Raw genomic sequence first — 10329 nt, 5'->3', positions numbered from 1 at the left:
AGAGGGGATGTGAACAGGGAAAGGATCTAAATACCATCAAATTATATTGTATGAAAATATAAAAAATAATTGAAAAACAGTACTATGGCCATACAAAATTCAGACTATAAAAATTATGCATAATAAATAATGTAATATCTTCAGCATAAAATTGGAGCAAGAGAAAAATAAAGAGGTTAATACAGGGAGTTATAAATTAAAAGACTCAAGAAATATTTTAACATCATATATGTGTCTTTTCAGATACTGACTTTTGGAATGTTTATGTTATAATAGAAATGGTATATGATCATTGACTGGTAATATTGGTTTACACTATTGGTGAAATGAATTTATTACTTATTAAATATTACATTGGCAAAAACTTAAAATGCCATCATACCTATGACAACAAGTGGCATAAGACTTAATGATGCTAGTAAGGGTAAACTGGAAAAAATTATATTGAGTGAGGTAACCCAGGTACAGAAAAATGAATGCCACCTGTTCTGCCTCATATGTGAATCTTAGCTTCAAATCTCTTATATGTTCAACTTAGAGTTCTAGTAGAGTCCAGAAATAGAGAAGGATGGCAATTTGGAGGGAGGTGCATTAAGGGAGAGAAAATGGTAGACTGTAGATAATATAAAAGTAGAGAGGAGGAAAGGTTTAGGGTGTGGAAGGGTTTAAGCATAGGGGGAACAGAGGAGTGAAAAGGGCAGTAAGAAAGTCCAACCCAAAGGAAGGGAGCATGAAGAGGCTGTATGGAAATTTTCAATCTTATAAACAAACTGAAAAAAAAATTAAGTTGGGAGATATCATGCGTGGCTGGAAAAAGCCCCTCCTTGAAGCTACAGGTTATTAAATAAAAACCCAGTACCAGGTGTAGGATAAATCTTATGAGTCATTGGTAAGGGAGGCCCTAGAGGTCCACAAAACAATACAGGCTTCTGCCTTTGCTCATAGTTGCCTACCAGAACTGTATGATAAAATCCCTTTTCTGAAGACACCATATACCTTGTTTGCATAATATAGAGAAACTGAGCTGAAACTAAGCTGGAAACTTCCTCCTTGCTGGCTGACTTTCAAAGTGTTGGAAGGTGTTACATAGGCTGCTGGGGGATAAAAGGCATCAATGGTCTTACCCAACTGTGAACAATACCACACTACCAATCATAAAACCAATATACCAGACAAGATTTGACCACATGTGTAATAGTGTCATGACTGTTGTGGGGAGAACCAAATGCCTTCTTATTGGATTGATACCTGGTATTATAAACTCACTCAAAAGCTTATTGGCAAAGGGAGGTCATAGAACCTTGGGGTGGGGGTTGGGAGGACCTTAATCCTGTTGTTTAGTTACAATGACATAGCATCCAACCACCTTCTAAATATGCATGTTTATACCCATAGACAATTACTACTCTCCCCCTTAATCAGAGAAGCTGTTCTGTCCAGTGAACTGCAGTGAAGACAGAGATTTATGGCTGCACAAGATGCTGAGAATAAGTGATGCTTGAAAAATGTCACATGAACTTGAATACTTGGTCCCTAGTTGGTGGTGCTGTTTGTGGGGGTTTAGAAAGTGCAGTCTTGCTGGAGAAAGCATGTCACTGGGGGGCTTGCTGAAGGAAGTATGTGACTGGGGTCTAGCTTTGAGAGTTCATAGCCTGGTCCCAACTTCCAGTTTCCTTCTCTACTTCCTGGGTGTGAATGGATATGTACCCAGCTAGTTTCCTGCTCTGGCTACCTGATGCCATGCCTCCCCACCATTAAGGGCTCTCCCTCTGAACTGTAAACCCAAATAAATTCTTTCTTCAGTAAGTTCCCTTGGTCCTGATACTTCATTGCAGCAGCAGAAAAGTGACTGATATACCCTCTAAGGCTCAGAAAAAGTGTAGAAGAGGGGGCAGAAAGATTGTAAGAGCCAGAAGCAAGCAGGAAAGGCTGCAAAATGACATGTGGGCAACACAGAGCCATTACTATTGCAAACTTTCAACAATTACAGATAGTTGCACTGGATCTGCACAGGAATGGGCCCATTAACTGCCAGGCAAGGGTGAAGGAGGGGCTCAGGGGGCCCTGCTCCTCATTGCTGAACTATTTCCTGTGGACAGATTCAGAGAATGGGGGAAATATTACCTTCAAATTCTTACCCACTCATGACCCCACCAGGCCCCAAAGGATAGTCTTAATTCAACAGTCACAGAAACAACACAGATTAAACTAAATGGGTCACAAAACAAAATCAAATGTCATCACTTTGGGAAAGGGGCACCACTTCTATATTTTCAAACACAAAATAAAACCAAGAAAGTCACTGACAAGGAAGAAACCAAACATCGACTGGCAATTTAAAGATTTGAATTCTGTCTCCAGCAAGTATGAAAGAAATTAAGTAAAAACCCACCAGTATAATACCTAATAAAGTTGACTGGCATTTTAAAGAGTCATTTTAATAATTTTCTTGACAAAGGAATACAATGAAGGAATTTCTTAACCACCAAAATATTTTTTTTAATGTAGATCTACAAGGACAAATTAAGTCCCAGAGTAGAGTTGCCCTGAAACACAGTTCCAATCCCTGACAAAACAGAGATCAAGGTTTAATAGGCTTGCAGGTGGTACCTGAGAAACAAAGTGTTGGACCTGAGCACATCAAAGAAAATTCACCAAAGTGAGGATCCCTGAAGAAAGAGCAGCATAATTAGAGTATGAAAGAAAGAGCTGTCCTTAGAATCTAAAGAGATGGCCATTGTAGCTATGCCAATGACAGGAGAGCAGAAAGAGGATGGAGAATTTAATGATCACTCAGTTCTCAATCAGTCTCAGGCATCTGAAGCAGGAATTTACACCTCCTGTATGCTACAAAATAGAAAAACTAAAACTTTAAAAATTTAAGTCATCCAGGGTTAGTGATACACATAGGTGTAAAAGCCAAAGCAAGCACATGTCTCCTGATGAGAAACCCACTTTAATCACTTGCCTCAAACCAAAAGCATTGCTCAGTTAGTTTCAAGATTGACTCACAGTGAAAACTTAGCAAATTCTGAAGAAATAAAACAACTGTGAGCTAAGACTAAATCACAATACTGTCAGAAAAGGTTCCTCCAAAGATGGCTGCTCTTCGAATAACCAGAAATGAATCTACTTCACAAGTTTATATAAATAAAAGAGGCTCTTTTTTCTTTTTGGTTTTTTAAGATAGGATCTCACCATGTGGCCCTAGCTTGCCTAGAATTCACTATATAGACCAGGCTGGCCTTGCACTCACGGAGAGCCACCTGCCTCTGCCTCCGGGTTAAAGGTGTGCTATTAAAAGTGCAGAGAAAGAAAAAAAGATTATGGGAGATGATTCAGGTGTATTTGAGAAAGAACACAATTAAATTTTTAGAAATTAAGAATGTAATCAGGAGAATTAAGAACTGAAAGCCGAAAGAATTAAGAGATAAGGCAAAATGAAGAAAAAGTTGTATATTATAGATAAATCACACAAAATAGAACACAGGGAGTCAATAGGGTGGAAAAATTGGAAATTAGTAGACATTACAATGGAGAGATCCCGACATGATCACAGTTCCAGAAATGAATGAGAGAAAAGACAAATATATGACTGAGATCTTTCTTGATATAACAATAGACACAGACCCTCTACTTTAGAAAGTTTAATAAATTTAAATTAACAAGAAGAAATACAGACCTAGACATATCGTAGTGAAACTGCACTGTGAATGACAAAATGAGTTCTTTAAACATACACAAGGTAAAGAAGATTAGCTAAAGAGAATGATTTGGCTGGTGCATGATTTCTTAATGGCAATAATGGAAGCCAAAAGATTAGAAAAGAACTTCAAAGTGCTGAGAAAAAAAAAAATGCTGTTTTCTGTGGTTAAATGTGGTTTGTTCCCTCAAAAGATTGTGGTAAAATTTGGTTCCCAATGTAATAGTGTTGAGAACTTTAGGAAGTGATTAGATTGTTAAATAAGATTGATATAGTTTTCTCAGGATTGTATTAGTTACCTTAAGAATGAGTTATTAAAAATGGAGCAAACCTGCTTTTTCTGGGCTGCATGTACCTTATTCACCTTCTGAAGGCCCTCCCCAGACACAGCTGTGTTCTCTTGGACTTCCACCTTCCAGAGCCCTGAGTTGAATCAGCTTCTTTCCATAAATTACTGAATCTCAGGCATTTTATAGCAGCAGGAAACAGACTAAAACAACTGTCAACAATGAATCCTATACCCCATTTCTCATTCAACCACTCCTTCCATTCACCAAAACTGTACTGTTTGTTTGTGTAAGATAGTGATTGGGTACAACTGTGAATAAAACAAACAAAAAATACTCATCCTGGAGTTTACATTCCAATGGGGGGAATACCCAATAAATAATGACTACACAAATAAGGAAAATATACTCAGAATGAAATGAATCCGGGTAAAGAGAATTGGAATTGACAAGAAGGCAGAGGTTTGCCATTTTAAATAGGGTTGTTTGAAAAGAACTCATGAGAAAGGTGAGATTTAGGTAGCTGAGGATTACTGAGGCATCTCAGACAGAGAAGAAGGTTACAGGCAGTGAGAATATCCAGTACAAAGCCCTGTGGTCAAAGTGTCTCAGAAATAGGAAGCCAGTGAGCCTGAAACCCAGTGATGAAGGGCCAATGTAAGGGCTTCTGTGTTTACTCAGTTAAACAATGAATAGAGAAAGAGCAGTAAGCCCCCAGTGACACAGTGTGTGGAACTCATGAGAAAATTCATTATAGACGCAAGTTTGGGGGTCATCAGCAAATGGATGGTAGTTAAAAATAGAACCTTGGGTTAGATCAGCCAAATGAGGACTGTGAGTATAGAGAAGAAATGGACCAGAAACTGATGTCACTCAAAGAAGTGATGTGATGAGATGAGATGAGATGAGATGAGATGAGATGAGATGAGATGAGATGAGATGGACCCAGAAGATGGTGATTAGTGGCATAGCAAGAAAACCAAAATCAGCCTGGTGTGTTAAACCAAAATTTTTGAAAATGACAAAGATGACTAAGATCCAATCTAATGAGCTCAGAAATAGCCTCTGAAAAATAGAAGGAAAATTAGTATATCTGACATTGGAAGAAAGTAGACAAATCAAAGTTTAAAACATTAAAATTTGGGTTTCCTTTTTTAAAATCATAAAAATAACCTCTGGTAAAACTGAACAAGGAAAAATTAAATCATAATATATAATCATAGGAATGTAAGCAATAGTTTAAAAACTCCTCAAAGGATAACAAAAATCTCATTTAGGCTTATAAGAATTTCCCAAAATTTAAAGGAAAAAAAATTCTGACACATTAAAAGTATTAGTTACTTTTCTATTGCTGTGATAAAACACCATGACCAAGGAACTTATAGAAGGAAGAGTTTATTGAGGTTACAATTCCAGAGGGATAAGATTGTCATAGCAGGGAGGCACGGCAAGAGGCAGCTGGAGCAGAAAGCTGAATGCAGGCACAGGAAGCAAAGCTGAGAACTTTCAAAGCCCACCCTCAGTGATCTCCTTCCAGCAAGGCCACATCTCCTCACAAAACCTCACAAAATAATGCTACCAACTAGGGACACTTGGAGCCTAAGGGGGACATTCTCATTCAAACAGCCAGTTTCCACTTCCTGGCCCCCAAAGGCTCATGACCAAATCATAATGCAAAATGCATTTAGCCCAACTTCAAAAGTCCTTATAGCTTAACAGTCTCAGCACATTTCAAAAGTACAACTTCCAAACTCCCTTTTGAGACTCAAGGCACTCTCTTAACTATAACTTACTAAAAATAAAAAAATAAAAAAAAATTTTTAATTTATATACCTCTAAAACACAGTGGTACTGAATACACATTCCCAACCCAAAAAGAAGGAATGGAGAAATAGTGACTTAATACTAAAACAAAGCAAAGACCAAAAACCATCAGGGTAAACACCAAATCCTGTAGCTCCATATCCAATGTCTAGGACTTCAGTTCCAAAGGACTGACATGGTTCGACTGAGATGGACAGCCTCTCCAGTTTTATTATCTGAAAAATCTCTCTCATGGGCTGATACCATTCCCTGTATACAGCTCTCCTTGGTAGATATCTCCTTGCAGCTTCACACAATGGCCTCTTGGGGCTTTCTGGCCTCTCAGGGCCTTCTTTACACTGTATCTCCCCTGCTACATGCTGCCTTGCTTCAACAGCTCTTGAAACCACAAAGAATTTATGACCTTCTCACTCTTGCATTTGTCGTGCTTCTAAGGCCAGCACCATGTAAATGGCACTGCCAAGTTCCTCTGTCAGTTTGGAATGGACCATGACCCCCTGGGATCACATTTGTAGCTGCTTTTGTATGTTGTAGTTTCCTAAAAGCAGAAAACTCCTTAGGTCGTTCCTTTCACAAGTTGAAACCTTAGCTGGGTACAGTCTTGCACTGAAGGTACTCTTTCCATTGTTCAAGTGCAAATCTGGAAGCTCCTAAATGGCTCTTAGAGCCTTAATGGCTCTAATATCCTTTCCAAATATAATCTCTTTTCTAGGACATACTGTGGCTGTCTTGGCTCCAACATTTAAGCTTTCTAATGTTTTTATTTCCTTCTGCCTCACTTGCTGTTTTTCACTGTAGATCTGCCTAACATTCACCACTAATAACCATGTCACCAGTTCAACACTGGGCTGACTTGAAATTTCCTCTGCCAAAGAAATTAGTCCATTACTTTTTAATTTGGCCTCAGGCAATTTCTTAGGTCTCGGGCAGATGATGGCTACGTTCCTAGCCAAAATATCCCAGTTACTGTTTAAGTCTTTGTTTTCCTCTCTCTCTGGAACAGCTTGAGCCCAGCCTCTACTAGAATAGCCCATTAAATTCTGCTACAATATTCAACTGCTTTTCTAGTCCAAATTCCAAAGTCTTCTACATTTCTCAACAAAACATGGTCAGGTTATTCACAGCTATAGCCTACTCTCTGGTACCAACTTCTGTATTAGTTACTTTCCTGTTGCTGTGATAAAACACTACCACAAAGGAATTTACAGGAGGAAGAGTTTATTTGGCTTGGCTTATGGTGTCAGTGGGATAAGAGTCCTTTACGGCAGGAAGACAGTGGTAGAGTCAGCTAGAACAGAAAGTTCAGGGCTCACATCTTTAGGCATGTACAGGAAGCAGAGCTAGAAACTGGAAATGAGATATGGCTAAGAACTCTCTAAGCCCAGCCCCAGTGACACACTTCCTCCAGCATGGCCATACCTTCTAAGACATCCCAAACAAGCACCACCAACTGGGGACAAAATGTCTATGGAGAACATTCTCATTCAAACCATCACAGTATGGATGTCCCAATACCAAGCATACTACTTCCTGAATATAGAGATTTAGCACTTTAAAAGATCTCTTGGTGATCTCTACTTCTAAAGGCTGTAAGTTGTCTGAGGTTTTGTTTTGTTTCATTGAATGGAATTCAGGAGTTGTGAAAATGGGAGAAAAAAATGAATTTTTCTGTGAAAATTTGGAGATATTGCTATATGTGACATCATCAGGAATAGGTCACTAGAACTGCAATACAGAATTCTCAAGAGGACAATCTAGGGTGCACCTTCCTTCAGGAAAACTAAACCTCCACAGTCACCTGATTGTATGCCACATGATTAATGATATCAGGGAAATTCAAGGACAGAAACACCACCCTCACATTTACATGCTTAGAGAAAACATTTGCATTTTTATTATTGTCACATTATTTTAGAGTAGCATTAAGAGAGTATTATTTTAATATTGTGTCCATTGAAAGTGAAATCAACATTTAAAAATTCATACAAAGTTTTCTGCATTCTTTTATTAGCATTCAGAGGTAGAGTAAGAGTGGGGGCATGTGAATGCGACGCAAAGTTATATTTGTTCACACTGAAATAAAGACCTCCTGGTAATGGGATTTTCTTGGCTCAAAACTTGACTTTTCTAAGCATTAATTTTTGTATGTATCACACCTAAGGGCATAGTTAATACAATAAAATAAGCACTTAGAGTTTTAAAATTATTCCTTTTTTTTTTTTGAGACAGGATCTCACAATGGCGCTTTGACTGATGTGGAACTTGCTATGTAGACCAGTCTATCTGTTGGAGGATCCACTTTTCCAGTCTCACTGGTCAATTGCCTGGTGATAGAACCACTCCTAGGAAGGCAGGTTCACCTTAAGTTATGCTAAATAGATGGGCGGAATACCTGGTACGTTGATGAGAGTGAATTTTTCCTGCCTGGAACTAGCGTAGATCTCCACAGAACTTCCAGACCAGCCACAGTCATGTAGGTCTCTGTAAGTCTGTCAGCTAATTTCCCCTTTTCTTCATGCCTTTCTTGCTAAACATGCTTTCTTTAAGGCTTTGGGCTGCCCCTAGCGTCTTGTATTTCTTCACTTTTCCTCTAAAGCCTCCTTCTCCCAGCCGTATGGCTGGGAGTCAGCCACTTGTCTGACCTCCCATGCAGGCTCTAAACCTGCATGGCTTCATGGCATTCATTCTTTCTTCCCACCACTCACCTCCTCGAGGCAGCTGCCAATGGGATTACCAGCTCACCTGCCCTGAGGATTTTTCTTTAAGATTCTAATGAAATTGTAAAAGCTTCCATTTGGGTCCATTCTTAAATTCTTTTGAGTGAGACTAAGAACACTGTAGGGGACGCTCTTCTCCCCGGTTCAAAAATCACAGTATTTTCATTGGTCTTTACCAAGAAGGCAGTGGAGTTGGCAGGTTGCATCACTCTGTGTGCTTCATTGGCCGCATATGAAAATCAGTAAATATGTAAGGAAGCATGAGTTTCTTTTGAAAGGATGATTCTGTCAATATAAAATAAATCTGATGTTGATCTGAGCATATTTTCTTTGATATTAGCTTTGAGACTTCCCCTCCAACTGAATTTCTCTCCTCCTAAAACCTAGTTGTGGGTTTCCTTGTGTCAGTGTTTGTTTATATAAAAACTTGTTATGAAGAAATTGTCCTTAATTCAGCAAGACAAATGTACTTGTCTCTTTAAATTAATCTCCAAATTAGCACTTTTGACAGATGAAATAGTAATCAGACACCTTTAATATCAGATAACATGAAGCAACAGATTTTAATGGTTTCCCTGTCTTAATGGTAATAATAAAATCTGATTTGAATTGATTTGTTATACTGGGTTTTAAATTTTTTATTCACAGAAATATCTGTCTTAATTCAATAAGAACCTTGGATTTTAACAAAGATGAAATATCTGGAAGATTGTTTATTCCTTCCCAAAATGCAGGAAATGGAATAATTTAAACATAAACATAAATAGTAGGAATGACTTTTATAAATGGATATAATCTTGATAAATTTCTTTTAACCCCAACAAAACCATGTTCTCCTTTGTCTTATGACCTTGGCATCTCCTAGGCCACCCCAATTTGCTACTCCACCCAAAAAATAAAGAGCAAATGAATGTGGTTATGCTTGAGAATTAACATACCAAAGCTCTAAAGTGGGGGGGGGGGCATGACATCTCCATTGAACACACTGGAGATTGGAAGAATGATTGACCTTGGAAAATGAGACATTCTAAACTAGGGATGAAAAGGCAGATGGTCTGCTAAGATTAGGGTGAAGTCAAACTTTTACTTCCCCAACTGAAATTGGAGGAACCATTTTGAATAAAATTATGTGTCCCATACTTGGGACACAGTTCAGAGACAGAGTTCCAGCAAAACAGTTCTATCAGCACAGTTCTAGGAGACAGATTTCCAAGATCTCTAGGGGAGTGAGTGTCCTCTGAGTTTGGGCACATTCTTAGAAACTAAATTTAAGAGTTAGATTGTAGGACCCAGAGATCCCCCTCATTCAATCCCTCCTGACACCCCACTGATTGCTCTTTTCAGCTTCTGTGTAATGCTTGAAATGCACACCTGCTGCTACTCCTCCCCTGCTGTTCCCCTTCCAGGAAACTATAGATTAGATAAACCCAGGTATGAACACTGCTCTATAGAGTAAAAATAAAGACTCCTGACCACACAGATGGCCATCACATTCCACAACCCTGATAACAAAAAAAAAAAAACAAACTCCACGGCCGCATCCTGTACAACCGATCAGTTCAAAGGTGTGTTGGCATGAGCAGGACTCTTGGACCAACCACAAAGTGACACTGTTATTCACCTCCTCCTTTTGTCTCTAACCTATAAAGAACCCTTTCTTCCCCCACCCGGGGCTCTCAGCATGGTTCCGTTATATTGGTGAGGTCTGAGAGCCCGAGCTTAAGCCAGAATAACTAAAAACCTTGCTTTTGCATTTTTGGTGTGTTGGTTCCTCAGTGGTCTTCTTGGGGTCCTGTGA

This window comes from Nannospalax galili, unplaced genomic scaffold (genome assembly GCF_000622305.1).
Source record: "Nannospalax galili isolate Female #2095 unplaced genomic scaffold, S.galili_v1.0 scaffold171, whole genome shotgun sequence".
NCBI classification, from domain to species: Eukaryota; Metazoa; Chordata; class Mammalia; order Rodentia; family Spalacidae; genus Nannospalax; species Nannospalax galili.
The sequence above is the reverse complement of the archived record's forward strand: the minus strand, read 5'-3'. Positions refer to the sequence as shown.